The sequence below is a fragment of the Peromyscus eremicus genome, chromosome 4, assembly GCF_949786415.1.
Source record: "Peromyscus eremicus chromosome 4, PerEre_H2_v1, whole genome shotgun sequence".
In the NCBI taxonomy this organism is placed as follows: domain Eukaryota; kingdom Metazoa; phylum Chordata; class Mammalia; order Rodentia; family Cricetidae; genus Peromyscus; species Peromyscus eremicus.
Window position 1 is genome coordinate 1043363 of NC_081419.1, and position 19396 is coordinate 1062758.

The window sequence follows — 19396 nt, forward strand, 5'->3', positions numbered from 1 at the left end:
GTCAAGCATGCAACACCAACCTGGTGGGAAGCAAGTCTCACCGCAGGAAACCAAGCATCTCAGTTCCAGGCAGGAAAGGATGAATGGAGCCAGGTATTCCATCTCTTCAGACAAACTTTCTCTCCCCATGCCCCTTCCCCCAGGCAGGCCACCCTTGGAGGGAAACAGAGTCCCTCTTCTGTCAGAGGGTTCCTCTGTCTCTTGGCCAGGACCCCACTGCACATCTCAGGGCACTTGGAAGGTGGGCCGCAGTGGGATGGGTCATGCTGTACCGGCACCTGTGTAGGTCAGGGCACCTGATGCAAGGTGGCCAGGGCAGGCTGCAGTGGGGACTCCAGATGAAGTGGGTGCCGAGCCAGAGCTTCCCAGCCTGCATCACCTGCTCTCACACCGTGACCTGCGCACCCTCTCGGCCCTTACCTTGAACCATGGGAACCACGTTGCCCCGGCTGGCGGAGGACTTGGACGCACGTGACAGGGCAGGCGTCCCTCTGTCCCGGGCACAGCGAGTAGCGGCAAATGCAGCCCAGGCCACGGCCGGTGGTGCCTGCTGGGGCCAGACTGGCAAGAAAAGAGCGGAGAGGCTCCTGGAGGCCCCAGAGGAGGCAAGTGCGTGCCCAGGCGAGAGCCCCTGCCAGCTACGCGCTGCGGCCACGGCTCTGGACGCCAAGCTACCTCCCCGAGAGCTGCACGCGCGACTCCAGCCCAGTCCCGGGCACGGGGCGCGCTCTGGAGGGGAGGGTGCGCGCGCTAGCCTGCTGGGGAGTGCGCGCTGCGGGTCCTGCGCGCGCCGTCGGCGGCGGCTGCTCCCCCGCAGCCGAGGAGCTGTCCCTGGTGCTGACGCTCATCCGCGGTGCCCCCCCCCCCCCCCCCGCGGCTGCACCCATATGCAAAGTCTGGGGACCCATACCTCCGTGTGCGCCCTGCGGGGGTTCTCTCCGATCTCCACCAGTCTGTTTTTGTTTCCCTGATGTTTGGTCTCAGTGGTGCTGTGGTTGCTTGGCTGTGGACAGTGCAACCTTGGGGCAGGTCCCTGGTCCTTCTTGTTTCTGGGGTGACTGACAGCAGGGCCTTTAAAGCTGATCTGAAAATGAAATGCAAAGATGTCCATAGACATAGCACACCCCCAAATGCTTGATAAATGCTCTCACTTGTTCCCATTCTCTGGGTCAGTCTCGTGTATCACTGGAGGGCAGTGCATATTCTCTGTACTGGACTGGTTGGTGACCGAGGCCTGTGACTGACTCAGGTTTCCAGCCTTTGAGAAGGAAGCAAATCTGTACTTTATCCCCAACTGCAGCATTCGGCCAACGGTTGGAAGATAAAGCAAGGCAGATTTGAGCTGGACATGAAGAGCTTTCTGACCTTTCCTCTTGAGAAATATGGTCCCAAGACAAACCCCATCCCTGAAGACGTTCAGGAGTGGACTGTGGCTGCAGACCCAACCTCAGGAGATTATATATTGAATGAGGCTTTGAGTTAGAATGCACAACACTCTGAGAAACCTTCCTGGATCACTAGGAGTGCTCCATGGATGCTTGACTGTGCTAGGATTGACCTGTCCCGATGTGAAGGACATATGTCAGCCCATTTTGAGGGGCTGGGGAGCTGGTGTAGTCTCCTTCACCTTTGCCCACTAGCTGGACATAGAAGGACCAGTAACTCATTCCAAGACATGCCACAGGGCCAGGGAAGCAGGTGCTTCAGCCAGACACCTGCACAATACCCCCATCCCTGCCAACTTCCCTGCTGGGTCCTTCCTAAGGATCCTCACTGAGCTCCCTAGTGATACTCAGATCCTTGGTGTTTGAGAGATTCCTTGTAACGAACTGGGAACATCCTTCATCCCATTTAACTACCAGGAAGAGCTGGTCCCTGCCTTTAAGTGTCTCTGCCCCTTGCAAAATGGGTAATTAATTGTCACCTGCCTCATTTCTCCAGGGACTGGTGGCTGTGTTTGATTCATTAATTAACTGTACTCAGAGCAGGCACTTATCTCAGAGTAAACATCACTCGTTATGTGCTCAATGCATTCCAGATGCAGTGCTGAACACTTGCATACATTGTCTCATTTAGCCGGCTCAGCAACGGCCAGGAAGATCCAGCTGGAACCCGTTTTGCAGGTGAGAAGGAATGACAGGGTCCTTTGCAGCAGACCAGAGCTGGGGCTCCTCAGCCTGTTTGTGGATCTCCCACACTTGACAACATTCCCACTCAGAGACAGGACAATGGACTCCATAGAGATGATCTATATAAGGGGAGGGCAGAGAGCCCTGGAGAGTGCCAAGGCGAAAGCACAGACCAGCCAGCCAATCAGCTCCTGCAACCGTTTTTTCACTGTCTCAATCAGGACTTCTTGGCTTTTCGTGATTGTCTCAGATCCTTAGATGCCGTCAAATGTGTGCCAAGAATTTCAAAATGAGCCTCACCATCAATCCTGCCTTTGCCCACCAGTACACCCACACTTCCACTTCTTCACATGTCCACCCCAGACAGTGAGTGTGGTAGCCATCATCTGAGCAGCCAAGTACCCAGGAAGTGGCTTGACCTTTGACTCTGGCCTCCAAGTTACTGGTCCTTCCTATGTGGAGCAAAGAGGTACATTTTCAGTACTGGTGATAGTGCAACTTTATTTAGGTGATCCATCTTATTTAAACTTGGCTTCAGTGACTCACAGCATGTACAGCAGACATGTGTACTAGTGTGACCTTGCACGTAGAGGTCAGAGGTCAGCAATGGCTGTCTTCCTCTATCGCTCTCCTTATTTTTGGAGACACTCATTGAACCTGGAGTTTACCATTTCATTTAGACTGGCTGGTCCGAGAGTGTTCAGGATCCTCCCATCTCTGCTTCCCCCCAAAGCTGGAGTTACAGACACATGCTGCAACACCCAGCTTTCAGGGGGTGCTGGGAAGCAACACTCAGGTCCTCATGCTTGCACAAGTGCCATTATCTGCAGAGTCAATCCCTGCAGCCTTCATTACCTTCAAAACATTAACAGAGGGGTGAAGTGACTTTCCCAAAGTCACACAGCCAACATGCACAGAGCAGATTTCATTCAGATTATGGCATAACGGTCACCACTCAACTTGTTTTTTTGTGTACGGAAGCATGCCTTGATTTTATTTTATTTTTTATTTTTTATTTTTTGTTTTTTTTGAGACAGGGTTTCTCTGTGTAGCTTTGCGTCTTTTCCTGGATCTTGCTCTGTAGACCAGGCTGGCCTCGAACTCACAAAGATCCACTTGCCTCTGCCTCCCGAGTGCTGGGATTAAAGGCGTGCGCCACCACCGCCCGGCCTTGATTTTATTTTTTAAACTCATTTCTAAAATTAGAAAAGGGAGGAGTCTGGAGGGGCCTCTGAGCTGACTTCATAGAAGCAACGTACCATCGAGTTTCCTAAAACAGCAAGTTTTGGTACAAAGAAAGAAGTCCAGCCCCACTCAGTTCTTCAGACTGGGCAGCAGCAAGCTATGGCATGGGAGGGATGCGAGAGTCATTCCCCTACGACAGGCTTTCCAGTTGCGTGGCAACTTCTGTCCTATCCCAGGCATCTTTCCACAACATACAGTTTAGTGGATGTAACCCAAACCCAACAGATGGTGGAGGTGTTGAAAACTGTCCAACACACAGCAACATGTGGGGCAGTTTGCAAGGCTTGCTTTCCAGTCTGGGTGAACGTGGCTTTAGTAAGAGCAGTCTCTTATGCTATGGAAATGGGGCCTTTGAGTGTGTTGATAGATGAGCAACTTCAGGGCTGAGGGCTGATAACCTCTTCATCAGAGGCAGGGATACCAAGCATTTCTCTCCAACGCTCTGCAAATATCCACACTCAGGGTACACTCTCTGGTGGGGTGTGGGAGAAAAATTACTAGTGACTATGAGAGGCTATGAGCACTCGACCATACCTAAACACCCCTAATCACTGTGGGTTAACGTCTTCAATATGACAGGGTCTAGAGTCACCAAAGAGCCAAACTTCTATGTGTGTCTGTGAAAGAGTTTGTAGATTGGTTTAACTGTGATTAGAAAACAATCTGGGTGTGAGAACACCATCCTGTAGTTTGGGATCCTGGGTTGAATAAAATGGAGAAATGAGCTGGGTACCAGCATTTATCCTTCTCTACTTCCTGGACATAGATACGATGTGACCAGCCGGCTTGTGGTTCATGCCTTCCCCGTGATGGGATGTACCGTCAAACCGTGAACCCACACAAGCACTTCCATCTGTATGTGGCTTTTGTCTGGTGTCTCGTGAAAGACAGTAACTAACACAGTCACCTGCATGCTGTGCACCGGCTCTGGGTCCTCTGGCTGGAAAGGTGTGCACCGGCTTCTGTTCATGATGGGGAGTGTCAGTCTGCAAAGTGGAAGGCACAGAAGTAATCCTGGAGGAAGGAGGCTTCCGCCAGGACCTGCAGAGCCAGGGCCAGAAACAATTTCCAAGTCTCTTTCGGGGAAACCTTGGAAGGAGGGATCTTGAGACTCCAGAAATAATATAGTGAAGGCTGGTGGGGACCCTTTCTGTCCTGGACACCTGAGAGATTTGGGGAAGGGTGGTGCTGGCTGGTTGGCAAAGGATTAAATGTTTGTATTGTTGAACATTGCCTTGTTCTCTCAGGCTGCGGTCATGAGGGGCTCAGAAGTTGATTGAACATGTCAGGTGGCAGAACCATGTGTCTACCCAACTCCAAGTGATCTGCTCAGGTCAAGTCCATCCAGACAATGAATGAATTAAAAGTAATCAGAGGCTCAGACACTATCGGGCAACTGTGATTATTTTGTGTTGCGAGACAGAGTTACCCTCACACCTCAGGTCAAGGCCTGTTAAAATGGGCAGCTTTGAGGCATGGCCAGGAAAATTAAAGTGTTCGAGAGAGCAAGAGGGTTAGACAAGAGTGCAAGAGAATGGAGACTGTGAATGGGTGGGGGTGCACCAAGAGGTGTGAAGCCCACAGGAATGGGCATGTGTCTCCTGCTGTAGTTCCCAACAGAAACCTCGTCTTTTTGGAAAGCATTTGTGGTGGCTTTTAATTACTGTCACATCCTAAAACATTGTGACAGTGAGCTCGATGTTCTCATTCTTGAGAGCTCATGGCGGCTGATAGATGAGGAGGTAGCGCACAGGTATCAGTCCTGGGTCTCTTGGGGTTCCTTGTGTGAGTCACAGGCTGGAAAATCTTGATGGCAGGGGAAGCCAGAGTCAGGTTTATTGTTCTGGGACCTTCATTGGTTCTCAGGATGTTTCACTCCAGAGAAGCCTTAACCAGAAGGGTCCTCCTAACCAGTCCACAGCCAGGCAAGTGGCTCCAGCAACCCAGATGGAGCATTCAGACTTCATTCATTTGTTCACCACACACTCTGTATGTGGGGAGACCGAAGTAAGAACCTGTGTATTCTGGAAGCTCAGAGCTGAGTGAAGCCTCAAAGTGAGGTTCTTTAAGTAGAGAAGTGTTCAGCTGGGCATCTCTCCTGTGCTGTTATATCTCTAAAACATTTTGACAGTGGTGAGCGGAGAACTAGTCTTTCCTTTGACAACCTCACAGCGAGGAACCTGTGACAATAGCCAGGTCCACGGGTCTCTGAAGTCCTTGCTGGCGATATCTTGAGCCCAGAGTGGTACCCTCAGTCTATTATGATTTTTTTTTAAAAGCCAAGGAAATAATGCAGAGACTGACTCTTTGAATTATGTGAGCCCCAAGTTAAAGCGGCCCCTCTGTACTTTCCTGCTTCTGCTAGCACTGCTTTGTGAGGAGGTGCACACTGGGGTTTAATAAAAGCGTGACACAGAATCTCTTCTGTGATTGACACATGCAAATACAGTGACAATAGAATGACAAGACAGACTGAAGCCCTTTTTCTCCAGGGAAAGACGGGGTCTTTCTCTTGGGATGGCTTCTCCAGGGAGAGCACCCACAGGCAGCTCTGTCCATCTTGGACCTGCCTCTCACCCCGCCCAGACCTAGGACACCTCTTGGGCACAGAGAACGAAAACTTGGACTTATTCCTCTTTCTCCTGCCAGAATTGATCACTACTACCAGCCTGACACCTGCTGACAGTCTGGATTGGGGTGACAGGAGGCAGCGTGTGGGGGAGGAGGAGGAGGTGGAGGAGGGAATAGGGGGATGGAGCTGGGGAGCAAAAAGAAGCATGGCAGATGAAGCATGAGAGATGGAGGCAGGAGGGAACCCCGAACCCCACAACTGTCTGGGGTTATGGCATGAAAGGGCACAGGTGAATTGCTAAGTCCTGGCCTTAGGGGCTGTCCTAGTCCCCCATCCAGGTAGCTTGGGACAGCAGGAAGGAAATCTCTATGCCCTAAGCAGAGGCACAGACGTGACCTCTTGTGACCCACCATAAAGCCTGAGGGCAGATGATGTGCCAGCATCCTTCTTGCATCTCTCTGCCTCAGTGTCTGTGAGTCTTCTCACACCGCAGTGCTTCCTGGATGTCTTTCTCAGCCTTTGCTCTGGACGGCCGAGCTGTGAGGGCAGAACTCTGCCTCTTGCCTTCCGCTAGCTGCACCACCTCTGTGGCCATTGGCTGTATGAATGATAAACATTCCCAGGAGAAAGCATTGGCCTGAGGCTCCCCGGCAGCATCACGAACACTGTCTCCAACAAGCACTGTTGGTTCTAGATTTTAGACACCCAGACAAGCAGTGGTGAGCAGCAGATCTCCCCCAGCCATTGAGAGGCCACCAGCCATGGAGATGCTTCATGTGGGATTGGCAAGGGCCAGGTGACTGGCTGGGCAGGGAGGTGGCTGGCAGCCTGGCAGTGCCAGCTGACAGATGTACCTGGCTCCACTTGTTCTGGACTGGGATTACAAATGTGTACCGTCATACCTGGCTCTTGTGTGGTGGCTGGAGTTCAAACTCAGGTCCTCGGGTTTGTTGATCAGTCACTTTACCCACCGAGGCATCTCCCCAGCCCCCACACTGCACTTTCTTAAAGTTGTCTTTTTCTGCAATTGTTGGCTTAATGCTACTTGAGCTGGATGTCTGAAGCCCAGGGGCCAGCTCAGACTGGCTCACCTGTTCGTTGAATACCTGCTATGTGTGTGTCCACTGTTGGGTGCTGGGAAGCAGACTAAGCAGGATGCTCTGCTTGCTCTCTCGGGATCCCTTGCCTTCTAGGCCTGCAGTCAGGGCAAGTCTGCAAGGAGCTACAGGACAAAGCCCCTCCTGCCCCGAGCCAGGTATTGGGTGACTCACACTTGCAGAGGGAAAAAATGGGACTCCAGACTACCCCTTTCTCACTAGGGCCTCTTCAACTGGGCCTATTTTAGACCTCAGTTTCCTCGCAAGCAGCATGGAACTACAAAATCTTTTTTCTGGGTTGGAGGTGGGGTGACCCTCGGGCTTGCCGGCTTGACTGGGCTTGACCAGCCCAGGTTCTCTGCTGACTAAGCTAAGGGAAAAAACCCATAGTAAGGGTCCACAGGCATCCCTGCTTTCCTTTCTTAGATCTGCTTCCTGTTACCAGTGATGGCTCTGGAGCCTGAATCCTGTGGCCTCACGCTGAAGAGTTCTGTGATGTGGTGGGGGTGGAGCAAGAGAGGACCCCAGGCAGACAGCCCTGGTGGGTCTCACAGAAGTGGGAGGGTGGAAGACTCAAAACTGCTCAGGCTAGCCTTCTCTGCCCGGGCTTCATCACTGCCATCTTGTGTGCTCCAAACCCCTAGGGGCTGTCCCTCCTCCGCAGGGCTGAAGAAGGCTTTGCATTCTTTCCCTTGGCAACGCTCTGGTTCCTGGGAGGCTGGGGGTGGGGAGCTGCAAGCAGCAAAGCCTTGGAACACCTGCATGCAAAGTCCTGGAGCACCAGCATGCAGAACCCTGGAGCACCTGCATGCAGAGCCCTGGAGCACCAGCATGCAGATCTTAGGAACACCAGCATACAGAACACTAGCCCAGATGAGGTTTTGTTGCTTCCTCTTTCCCACCCCAGGAAAATCCGTAAGAAATGCCCAGCCCTACCCTGGCCCTTCCTCCACCCTGACATAGTGTCAACCTTGACTAACCACCTTCCAGAGGGGTGGGTCTGGTCCATAAGTGAAATTCTGTCAGTACTTCATGCCCTAATTCTCCAGGCCAGGGAGGGAGCTCTGGCCATGCCCTCCCACCCAGGACAGTGTCTTTCCTCACACCTACCCAGTCTCTCTGGCATTTGCTTTTGTCTTGTTGTGGTGAGAGGGTTGGGGTAGATATGACACTGAAATCAACTGCACAGTGGCTTGCATGTCACACTGCTACTGAGCAGACTGTCTGCTGGCCTCAGGTCTTTATTTGTAGCTAAGACCCATCTGGGAATGGTCTTGAGTATTGGTGGAAGTATTAAGGCAACTCCATGCAGTTAAAAGGGAGGGTTATTTTGGGGGGTAACTTACAAGTAAAGGGATAGGTTACAGGGTCTGGGAGAGGTGTAGCGCAGTCCAGTAGTGTTCTCTGGAGAACTCTGCTTGGTCTACCTCCAGCATCCAGAATCCAGCAACCAAGAGAGCCGGCACATCCGGATCTCAGGTCTTAAAGGGCTCCTGTCTCGGCCCCGCCTCATGGGCGTGACAGTTACCAGAAGCCTCAATGGGGGTAGTACTTTCATGTCAAAGCTGGAACAGCTACCCACTACACTTGGGAGCTTGGGACAAGATGACTTACTTGGGCTGAGTTTCCATTTCCCCTCAAAACCGTTCAGTGAGGACTCCACTCAGCTTCCTTACAGGGCTTGGCTTGTGGATCCTTCGGAGTGGATCTCCTGGAAAGGTGTCTGTGGGTCACCCAGATAATAAAGTGAAAATGGTCACCTTTGCCCAGGTGCACTATGGGCTTCACTGAGGCTGCTGTGACTTCCAAACTCCCTGTAGGTATGACATATGAGGGAAGAAAAGAGGGACAGGCAGTTTTTACAACCTCCCAGTGGGACCCCACCTGTTGGGTCCATCTCTCTCTTCCAGTGTGAAGCATGGTTAGAGGAACATAGGTAAGCAGAGAAAGCTAAGTCAGGCAGGCGTCCTGATGGTGACCCTCCCCACCCCCAAGAAGACTCTGTGAGAAGAAATAGCAGGAAGGGCCAGGGGTGAGTAACTAGACAGGACCAAGAGGGGAAAGGTAGGACCCAGGGGCCTTACAAAACACCCAAGCCAGTGCCCAGCCCTAGGTCTCTCATATCCTGAATGAATAAGTCGTTAGTTTTCTTTTCTCTGCTGCTTGGCTGTCTGTCTTCCCTGGTATCTGTTCGATGGTTCGTTTGTACCGGGGAAAGACCAGCAGTCCCCTAAAGCACTGCCATCACCTCCATTACAGGTGGCTCTGGTGAGGCCCCACTCTCTTCCTGCCCCCAGAAGGGGCAGATGACACTGTGGCTCATCTGTGCCACTCGTGGCCCGGCCCCCCTCTCACGCACAGCCTCTTTCATTAAGGTCTCCTGACACACCTAAGCTGAGCGACTGGCCTTCTCCTTCACAGAGATGTACCCTTTCCTAGCCTCAGGTGGGACCATCCCTCTGCACCTTGTTTGGGCCCTACCTATTGCACAGCTCCTAAGTTCCATCACCTGGCAGCTATGAAGCTGAGGATCTTCATCATCACACCTTTGCTGGCCAGGGTTCCCACTCTGTGTCTTAGCTCCATGCTGATCCCAGATGCTGTTCATACATTCTGAACTTGAAGCCTTCCTGTCAGGAATAGAATGGTTCTTCACAGCCTCTTCCTTCTCATCAGCCCAGGACAGCTATGGCTGCATGTCTCACAGCCTTTGTAGAATGTTTATATTTATCTTTCTTTTAAAAATTTTTTAAATCACATTTATTTATTTATCTTGTGTGTGTATGGAGGTCAGGGGACAACTCATAGAAGTTGGTTCTTTCCTTCCATCGTGTGGGTTCCAGGATGGAACTCAGGTCATCAGGCTTGGCAGGCCTTCGCTGCTGAGTCGTCTTGCTGGCCTGATAGTTTTCAACTCATCCGAGATCTTGAGAGCCAAATCAGAGTAGCAATATAACCTTTCTCCTTTGCCTTGCATGCATAGGAGGTGGCTGCATTCTTTACTACAGAAGCAAGCGTCTGTTCTTGGACCCTGTGTCATCTACTTCATGGATGTATGATAGATGCTGTTATCTCAGCCCTACAGGGTGGTGTCACTTAGAAGGCTGAGGTTCCCACACCAAAGACCTTTTATTTTTCTGTCATTTCCCCTTAGTTATCAGCTGAATGACTTCTTATAAACCAGCCTGTGAGCTTTGGGCCTTTGCAGAGTTAATTAATATGGGGTTCGATTCTAGATTAGGTGGAAGAAATTGGCAAGAGAGAACCCAAGTGGCAAAGGCTGAAAGGAGCTAGCCTGGGTTCTTTGTCCCTCCCTCACTGTGTGATCTGGTACAAGTTAGTTGACTTGTCTATACCATAGCTCCTTCATCTATAAAATGGGCTAAAAATATACAGAGCCTTCTTGTAGGCCTGGCACAGAAAAGCCAATAGACTAATGCTATATTGGTAAATATTGAATCAATGTCTCTTTTAAGATAAGTCATTACTGTATTTACTATTAGAAAAGGAAGAAAATGGAGTTAGGAGAGCTCTGATGCACACTTGATTGCAAAGTGCATCCATTTCAGGGATGTTCATGTGTTCAAGACTTTTCTTGGGGTGACTCCAGTGACTGTTAACTTTACAGCATGCCAATGCCAGCCCTGCACAGAGAGCAGCCATGATTTTTATTTATGTGCCTTTCTTCATCTGTGAGTTAGACTTTACAGTAGTCTTTGCACTTATTCTGAGGGTCTTTGGTGACTTCTTAGGAAGGTGAAGGGGTCTTGAACTCAAGCTGCTTGAGAACCGAGCCAGGAACTGGAGTCCTTCATCCAGTCTTCAAGGATGCTGAGGAAGCAGTTAGTCAAGGTTGACACTTTCTGATGATGCAAACCGGCCAGCTGTGAAAGGATACCCAGCCGGAAGTAAACATGGAAACAAGCTGAGCTGTTCGTCCTCACCCCACAGCCTCCCCGTGACAGAGGAGGGCAAGGAACCTGAAAAGACAGAGGCAGAAATGAAAAGACACAAATATCGACCCAGAAGGAGCCTAGCTCTGACCACTCCTGACATGCGGAAAATTCCACTTGATAAATTCGAATGAATGTACCAAAGATTTATTGGGATAAATTATAAGTTTAGCAAGCTGACAAGATACAAGATAAACACTTTTTAAAGATTAACGTTTTGGGCCATTGAGATGGTTCAGCAGTTAAAGGCACTTGCAGCCAGGCCTGGTGTCCTGAGTTTGATACCCAGGACCCACATGCTGGAAGGATGAAATTAAGTCTTACAAATTGCCCTCCTACCTCTACACATAAGCCATGACAATCACCACCCTCAAATAAACAATACAAAAACAAATCTATACAGAAAATTTCAAACATAATTTGTGTTTAATTTCCAATTTCCATAGCCCAGTAATATGGAACTTTGAAAATTGATTGCATATAGAAGTCTAAATGAGGCTTGCTGCACTCTGTGATGCAGATACATCACAGTGGACATGCGCACCATCTGGATAGTGGTGAACAAAAGAACATTTGTGACATGGTTCATTGTATTTTTCTTACATTTAAAGACTTTGATAAAACAAAGAAAGCAACAAGATTCCATCTCCAGCAGTTGCAAGAGTCCTTAGGCATGGCACTATAGCCCCTGGGTTTTTACTATCCCCTCATTCTCTGTCCTTAGCTTCATCTTTCTTGTGTTAGAGTTTTCGTCTCATAGGAACACACCCTGCAGTAACTCTTTCGGAAAGGAGGGTATTATGAATTAACTGAGTCTGGTTTCTATTTCATTCCCAAACTAAAAGCTGGGTTTAGGAGTTGCCAGGAAGAAGCTGGTGTTGGTCTCTGCCCTACAGGGATCTCTCCTCTGTGTCCAAACTCCAGTTATTTATTTATTGTGTGTGTATGTACACATCTGGAGGAGTGAGGAGGAGGAGGAGGGTGCAAAAGTCGGAGGCCACAGTTAGAGTTCTTCTTCACTCACTCTCCACCTTGGCTTTCCTTAAAGGTTTATTTTTTCATTATTTCTAGTTATGTGTAGGTGTATGTGTCAGCATGTAGGTATGTGCACGTGAGTGCAGGGCCTGTGGCCCTGTGGAGGCCAGAGGTGTCTAACCCTCTGGAGCTGGAATTACAGCTGGCTCTGAGCCAACTGACATGGACGCTGTGAACCCAATTTGGGTCCCTGGGAAGAGCAGCAAGTGTTCTTAACTGTTGAGCCACCTCTCCAGCTCCAAACTTCGCCTTGTTCATTGAGACAGGGCCTGTCACTGAGCCTGGAGTCCACCAATTTGATGAGGCTGGCTGGCCATGGAGACCCAGGGGTCCTCCTGTCTATGCCTCCTAGAGCTAAGACTGGAGTCACCATAGAGCTCTGCTGGTTTTTATGTGGGTGCTGTGGAGTGGACTCAGGTCCTCATGCTTGCTTGGCAAGCACTTTGCCAACTGTGCCATCCCCCCAGCCCACTCCTCCTGACTGGTACTCCCGTTTGGTCTCTCTTGAGCTTTCTGTCTCTGGATATCAGATTCCTTTTCCTGTTACCGGCCTGTTTCAGGCCTCTTTTCTATGTTCATCGGCTTTGAAGACAGTGTTGTCCTGTGGTTGGAGAACAGCTGGCCATTTTCTCCACCCTTTCCTCGCCACCCTGCCTTTGAGAATGTCTGCCACCCACATGGGGGCCCTCTGGAGCTGGTCCAAGCCCCCCACCTTTCCCCTTCTGCCCTTTGCACTGAATTCCTCGGGCGGCACCTGCCTGATCCTCCAGCTCACTAATTTGCTCCTCAGATGTCTCTCTCTGCTTTTCAGACCATCTATTTTAAATCTCCATGATCTCTAATTAGTTCTTTTATATAAAAGCCCATTCTTGCTTCATGAATACAATAACCGCATATCTCTTTAAGGATAGTAATTATACTTATTTTAGAGTCTCCTTCTGTTGATTTGATCAACGCTGCTTCCTCAGGCATCGGCATTTCTGCCTCTTTCCTTGTGGTTTCAGCTCACACGTTTAGGCGGGCGGGCAGTGCGCCCAGCTCTGCGGTTGAGATTCACCATTTATCTGTCTGCCACTGGGGTATCTGTTTCTGCTCTTCTAATGCAAGTCAGAGAAGTATAGTCCCTTACCTGAGGTTTCATTGTATGTTTTTTTTTTTTAAGCTACCCAGAGGTCAACCTGGTCAAAAGAAATATTCAATGGAAGATTCCAGAAATAAACATACATAAGCTGCAATGCCTTTCATTAAGAATATGGTTTGAGTCGCTCTGAGTTGCAATCAGTCTCTTCCTATATTTGGCTTATAAATTAAATTTGATCCTAGGCGTATGTAGCCACACAGGGCTCCCCCAGCATGTGCACAGGGGCTGCTGTGCATGTGCCCAGGTGGGATGGTGAAGAGCTGCTGTCCTTCCACTGAAGTTGTTATCTTTCCACAATACCCCCATAGCTGCTTTCTACTCACACCATGATCACTGTCCACTCCATCCCACGACCAGTGACCACTCCATACTATGGCCAATGTCCACTCTACCATATCTCATGGCCACTTTCCACTCTACCCCATGACTGCTGTCCACTCTGTACCATGACCACTGTCCATTTCACCCCCACAGTCCACTCCACCCCCACTGTCTACCCCACCCAATAACTGCAGTCTACTACACCTGATGGCCACTGTCCACTCCACCCAGTGAACACTCCATCCACTTGCCATGGCCACTGTCCACTCTACCCCATGACCACTGTCTACTCCACTCCATTGTCACTGTTCACCTCACCTAATGGGCACTATCCACTACTCTCCATGGCCACTCTCTTCCCCACCCCCTGGCTACTGTTCACTCCGTGGTTGCCAAGACACTGCATCAATTCCCATACCTTCCAGGATACTCTCTCCTTTGCATCAATTCCCCCATCTTCCAGGATACTTGCTCCTCTGCATCAATTCCCCTATCTTCCAGGATACTCTCTCCTCTGCATCAATTCCCATATCTTCCAGGATACTCTCTCCTCTGCATCAATTCCCATACCTTCCAGGATACTCTCTCCTCTGCATCAATTCCCCCATCTTCCAGGATACTCTCTCCTCTGCATCAATTTCCCCATCTTCCAGGATACTCTCTCCTCTGGCATCTGCCTCCCTCTTACTGTATGAATCTGTTCTGCTGAACAGTCTGATCTGCTGAAGTCTTTTTTGTGTGCTCCTGGCTGCTGAGCCCAGCACCTGCCACAATCAAGTGCTCCTCACAAAGGGGACACTCAAAAGTAGCCCCTCTCCAGAGTGGCATAGCACCGGTGGGTTCTCTGGATCCTGCATCTGTTGTTTGGGTGACACCTGGGCATTGACAAAAAAATTGAATCTCTTCAACCATCAGAGACCACCCAAGACCACCAGAAATAAGACACAAGGCTCACACCCTAAGCAAGGTCCATGATCAGCCAAGTGTACAGCCACCTGCTCATCAACTGAGGTCTGTCTTGCCCTGTGTCTTAATTAGGGTTTCTATTGCTGCAAAGAGACAATATGACCATGGCAACTCTTATAAAAGAAAGCATTGAATTGAGGCTTGCTTACCAAACAGAGGTTTAGTCCATTGCTATCATGGTGGGAAGTATGGCAGCACGCAGGCAAATATGGTGCTGGAGAAGCTGATAGTTCTTCATCTGGATCCACAGGCAGCAGACACAGAGAGACACTGAGCCTGGCTTGAACATCTGAAACCTCAAAGCACATGCTGGTGACACACTTCTTCCAACGGGGTCACACCTACTCTAACAAGGCCACACCTCCTAATAGTGCCACTCCCTGTGAGCCTATGGGGGCCATTTTTATTCAAACTACCACATTCCGTTTTCCCATTGCCCATAAAGACACGCCTCTGTCCAGTTTGGGGGAGAAGAGCTGATACACCCTTCCATTCCAAGGAGTTCTGGAGAACAAAAGATGTTCCCAGTCAGGGGGACAATTGCACAGATTAAGATATGGATGCTGGGGATTCTGTGATGTGCACCCTCCTCAAGCCCTGCAACAGACTAGGAAATCCTTGGCAGTGAGCATATGGTGGCCTCAGCCATCCCCAGTGCTGAAAGCTGTGATTCAAAGATTCCTGTTCCAATAAGTGGGCCTTTGGCATTGACATCCAACAGGGCCTGCCTTTCTAAAAGATCCCATCCCTCCAGACATCGACAAGTCATTACCCAGAAACATGTCCTCATCAGCACCCAGGCTGACACGCCTCCTCTCCACCGGGTGCAGCTCCTCCACCCTGGTCATTTTAATCTGCCCTTTCCCTGCTGCCTTAGGCTGAGTCTTTCCTAACTCGATCAGCAGCAGGGAAATTGGATCAGGGCGTGCAGATCAAGGCCACTCCTGCTGTATGAATGTCAGAGGCCTCTGGGCTCAGAGACCTGTTCTTTTCTAGAGCTCCATCACTGACAGGCAGATGGCGAACTTCGGAGGGCCTTATTGAATTTGTCTTTATGGAAATGATGCGTCTGATTATCGCCAGAGGGAAGCAGCCTAAGCCAGAAGCGAATGTGGCCTATCTATGAGGCTTAAATCTACTTACCTTTAGGAAGGCCATGTGCTCCATGGGGACAGCTGGGTCTTCTGGCTGGTGCCAGAAGAGTCAGAGACTAAATGTTCTCCTTGCCTTGTGACCCTGGGGGTTGTCTTTGGTTGGGAACTGAGACGCAGCTTTCATGTGCTGATGCTCTATCCATATCCAAAGTGGACATAGAAAAGTCAGCAACAAGACAGTAAGGAATAGTGATGGTTCCGGGAGTCTGTCCTGTGGTGATTTGAATGAGCAACACATAGTATTTTAACACTTGGTCCCCAGTTGGTGGTGCTGTTTGGGGTGTTCTAGGAGGTGTGGACTTGCTGGAGGAGGTATATCACTGGGGGTGAGCTTGAGAGTTTAAATCCTCATACTACTTCTACCTGGCTCTCTCTACTTCTGGCTTGTGGTTCAAGATGTGAGCTCTCAGCTTCCTGCTCTTCTGCTGTCTTAGCTACTATTCAATTGCCATGACCAAGACAACTTACAAGAGAAAGCATTTAATTGGGGACTGGCTTACAGTTTCAGATGGCGAGTTCATTATCATCATGGCAGGGGGTATAGTGACAGGTAGGTAGGCGTGGTGCTGGAGAAGTGACTGAGAGCTCACATCTGACCCGGAAGTTACAGAGAAAGAAAGAGAGAGAGAGAGAGAGGAGAGAGAGACTGGGCCTGGCATGGGATTTTGAAACCTCAAATCCCACCCTCAGTGGCACACTTCCTCCAGCAAGGCCACACCTCTTAATCCTTCCTAAACAGTTCCACTAATTGGGACCAAGCACACAAACATATGAGCCCATAGGGGCCATTCTCATTCAAGTCACCACATCTGCTACTTTCTGCCATGCCTCCCATCATGATGGACTCCCATCCCTCTAAAACTGTAAGTCAAAATAAACTCTTCCTTTTATAAGTTGCTCATGGTGTTTTATCACAGTAACAGAAGAGTAACTAATATACCCCCCAAATTAAAAAAAAAAAGATCACACACATGATCCCGAAATATCACTTCTCACTATGAACCCAAGAGTCAAAAAATGGCAACAGGCAGGGGATGGTTCATTGGTAAAGGCTTGTCACTTGTAATGATTAGTTTTGTCAACTTGATCCAATCTGGAGTCATCTGGGAAGAGAGTCCAGATGAGAGACTGTCAAGATCAGGTTGGCCTGTGGCGTGCTTGTAGGGGGGTTGTCCTGATTTCCTTAATTGACATGGGGAAACTGTCATAGTTACTTTCTGTTGATGGGAAGACACCATGACAAAGGCAGCTTATATAAGAAAGTTCATTTGGGGCTCTCGGTTCCAGAGGGTGAGTCCATGATCATGATGGTGAGAAGCACAGCAGCAGGTAGGCATGGCATTAGAGCAGTAGCTGAGAGCTCACACCTTGAGACACAACCATGAGGTAGAGAGAGGCAGGGGGAGGAAGGGGAGAATGGCTAATCGGGAATGGCATAGGATGCTGGCCTCTGGTGAAATATCTCCTCCAATGAGGCCTCACCTACTAATCCTTCCCAAACAGTTCCACCAATTACTCAAATATATGAGCCTATGGGGACCATTTTCATTTAAACCACTACAAAGACCAATCCTGAAAGCAGGCAACACCCTTCCCTGAGTTTGGGTCCTGCATTATATAAGAGTGGAAGAATCAAGCTGAGCATAGGCATCCTCACATTCTTTCTGTCTCTGCTCTTGAGTGTGGTAAGGTGTGACCAGCTGCCACAAGCTCCTGCTGCCTTGAGTAACCCCACAGTGATGGGCCTGGAACTGAGAGCTAAAATAAACACTTCCTCCCCTAAGTTTCTTCTTGTCAGGACATTTTATCACAGCCACAGAAATGAAACTGGGACACCGTGTAAGCAGAAGGATGTGAGTTCAATCCCCAGCACACACATGAAAGCCAGATGTGTTGGCACACCAGTAATCTCAGCACTGAGGAGGTGGAGACAGGAGGATCCCCAGGGCTCATTGGCCAGAAAGTCTAGCCTCCTTTTGAGTTCTAGGTTGAGTGATAAAACTTGTCTCAAACAATGAGGTGGAGAAATGATTGAGTGAAGACACTGGACATCAACTTCTGGCGTCCACATTGACAAGTGCCTGTGTACACACATACTCACGCACACAAATGCCCATCCACAGATGATGGATAAGTAGCTGTCCACCCACACAGTAGAATATTATTTAATCTTAAGCAGGGAGGGCCTTCTGACATTTGTTGCAACGTAGACAAATCCTGAGAACACTGTGCTGTGTGAAATAGCTCAACACAGACCATACACATACTGTGTTAGTCCACTTGTATAAAGTCGCTACAGTGCAGAGGTCACACGGACAGATAGTAGACTAGTGGGTACCAGCCCCAGGGGAGGAACAGAAGGTGCTGTTTAAGGAAGAGTGTCAGTGTGGTGAGGAAAGATCTCTGGACAAAGATGACGGAGGCCGTCTTGCAAGATGAATGTGTCCTGAAGTGGGCACTTAATGGCAGTCTAGAGCTTTGTTTTGTGATTTCAGAAGTGTTTGTAGTTTTGTAACAGCAGAGATTGTTAACTTGCTGGGGTCTTTAGCACAGGCACATCCAGCCTCTGCCTAAGACAACTCAGAGAGCCACCATCCCCCAGTGCACCACACACACACATACACACACACACGCACACACACACACACACACACACACACACACACCATCCACCTGTCACATCAGCTCCATTGTGCCCTGAAAGAGAAGGAGACCTAAACAGGGAGGCCAAAGCATGAGGTCCTGCCTCCTTTTGCCTGTCACAGCAACACTTATTTCATTGTCAAGCATCAGGGGTCATCTTTGCTTTTAGGTGGCCAAGTGCTGAGCGTGGAGCTGGAGGCTGTGTGCTGCAGCAGACCTCAGCTGCCCGCTGTCCCTGGGCTTAGAGGCTGGGATCTCCTGGGACTGAGATCTTTTCCCCTCTGGTTTGAGGAGATCAGTTTTCTTAGCCGGATATGCCCTAGAGCTAGTGGGGGGTGGAGGTTAGGGTTGGTGACTTCTGAGACCTTGGGACCTGAATCTGCTTGCCTCAGCTTAAGCTGTTGGGTGAGTTGGGAGTCCTGGGGTTGGGTGGCACCAGGTTGTGTCAACGGTGCGAGGCAGCAGCTATCATTGGTGTCATATGGGATGTGGCAGCCCCAATACTTGCAGCAGAGGTGATATGGCTGCAGAGATCTAGGCTGGGGTCTAAGGGACAATTACAGGCCTGCAGCTCAGGCTTAGCAACTGTTCACTTCTCTGGAGCCCTAGTGAAGTCACCTTCGAAGTGCAGCTGAGACCAACAAGATCCTCTTTTCTCCCCTTCCTCCTCCTCTTTTCCCTCCTCTTCGTCCCATGAATGCAGACACCCACCCTGCCCAGTAGACAGCCCGCACTGTCATGGACAGTACCTCACTACCTTCATGTGGCCTTGACCAGAACGAGAGCAAGGGTCAACACACAAGGACATCCAGCACACACTTTGTCATTTGTGGAAGACACAGTGCTGCAGATGGACCTGAACAGAGAGCATGGGGGACTTGGAGTGATTGCTGTGACAGCATTCCTGTATAGACTCCTTCTGTGTGCCATGCAAGTGCCCAGGGCATCCTCACTCACTTCTCTCCCATGGATCTGCTCCAGGGTCATCCTTGGTACCCATAGTTCCCTGTGATCTCTGCCCAACCCCACTCCCCAAACTAGCTTGTGGACTGGCTTGGCTCACCTCTGAGCACCAACGCCTGGTAGCTTCTTTCACCGGTGACAGGCGGGGAATAAAGACTGGCTCGTTGTCGATAGTTT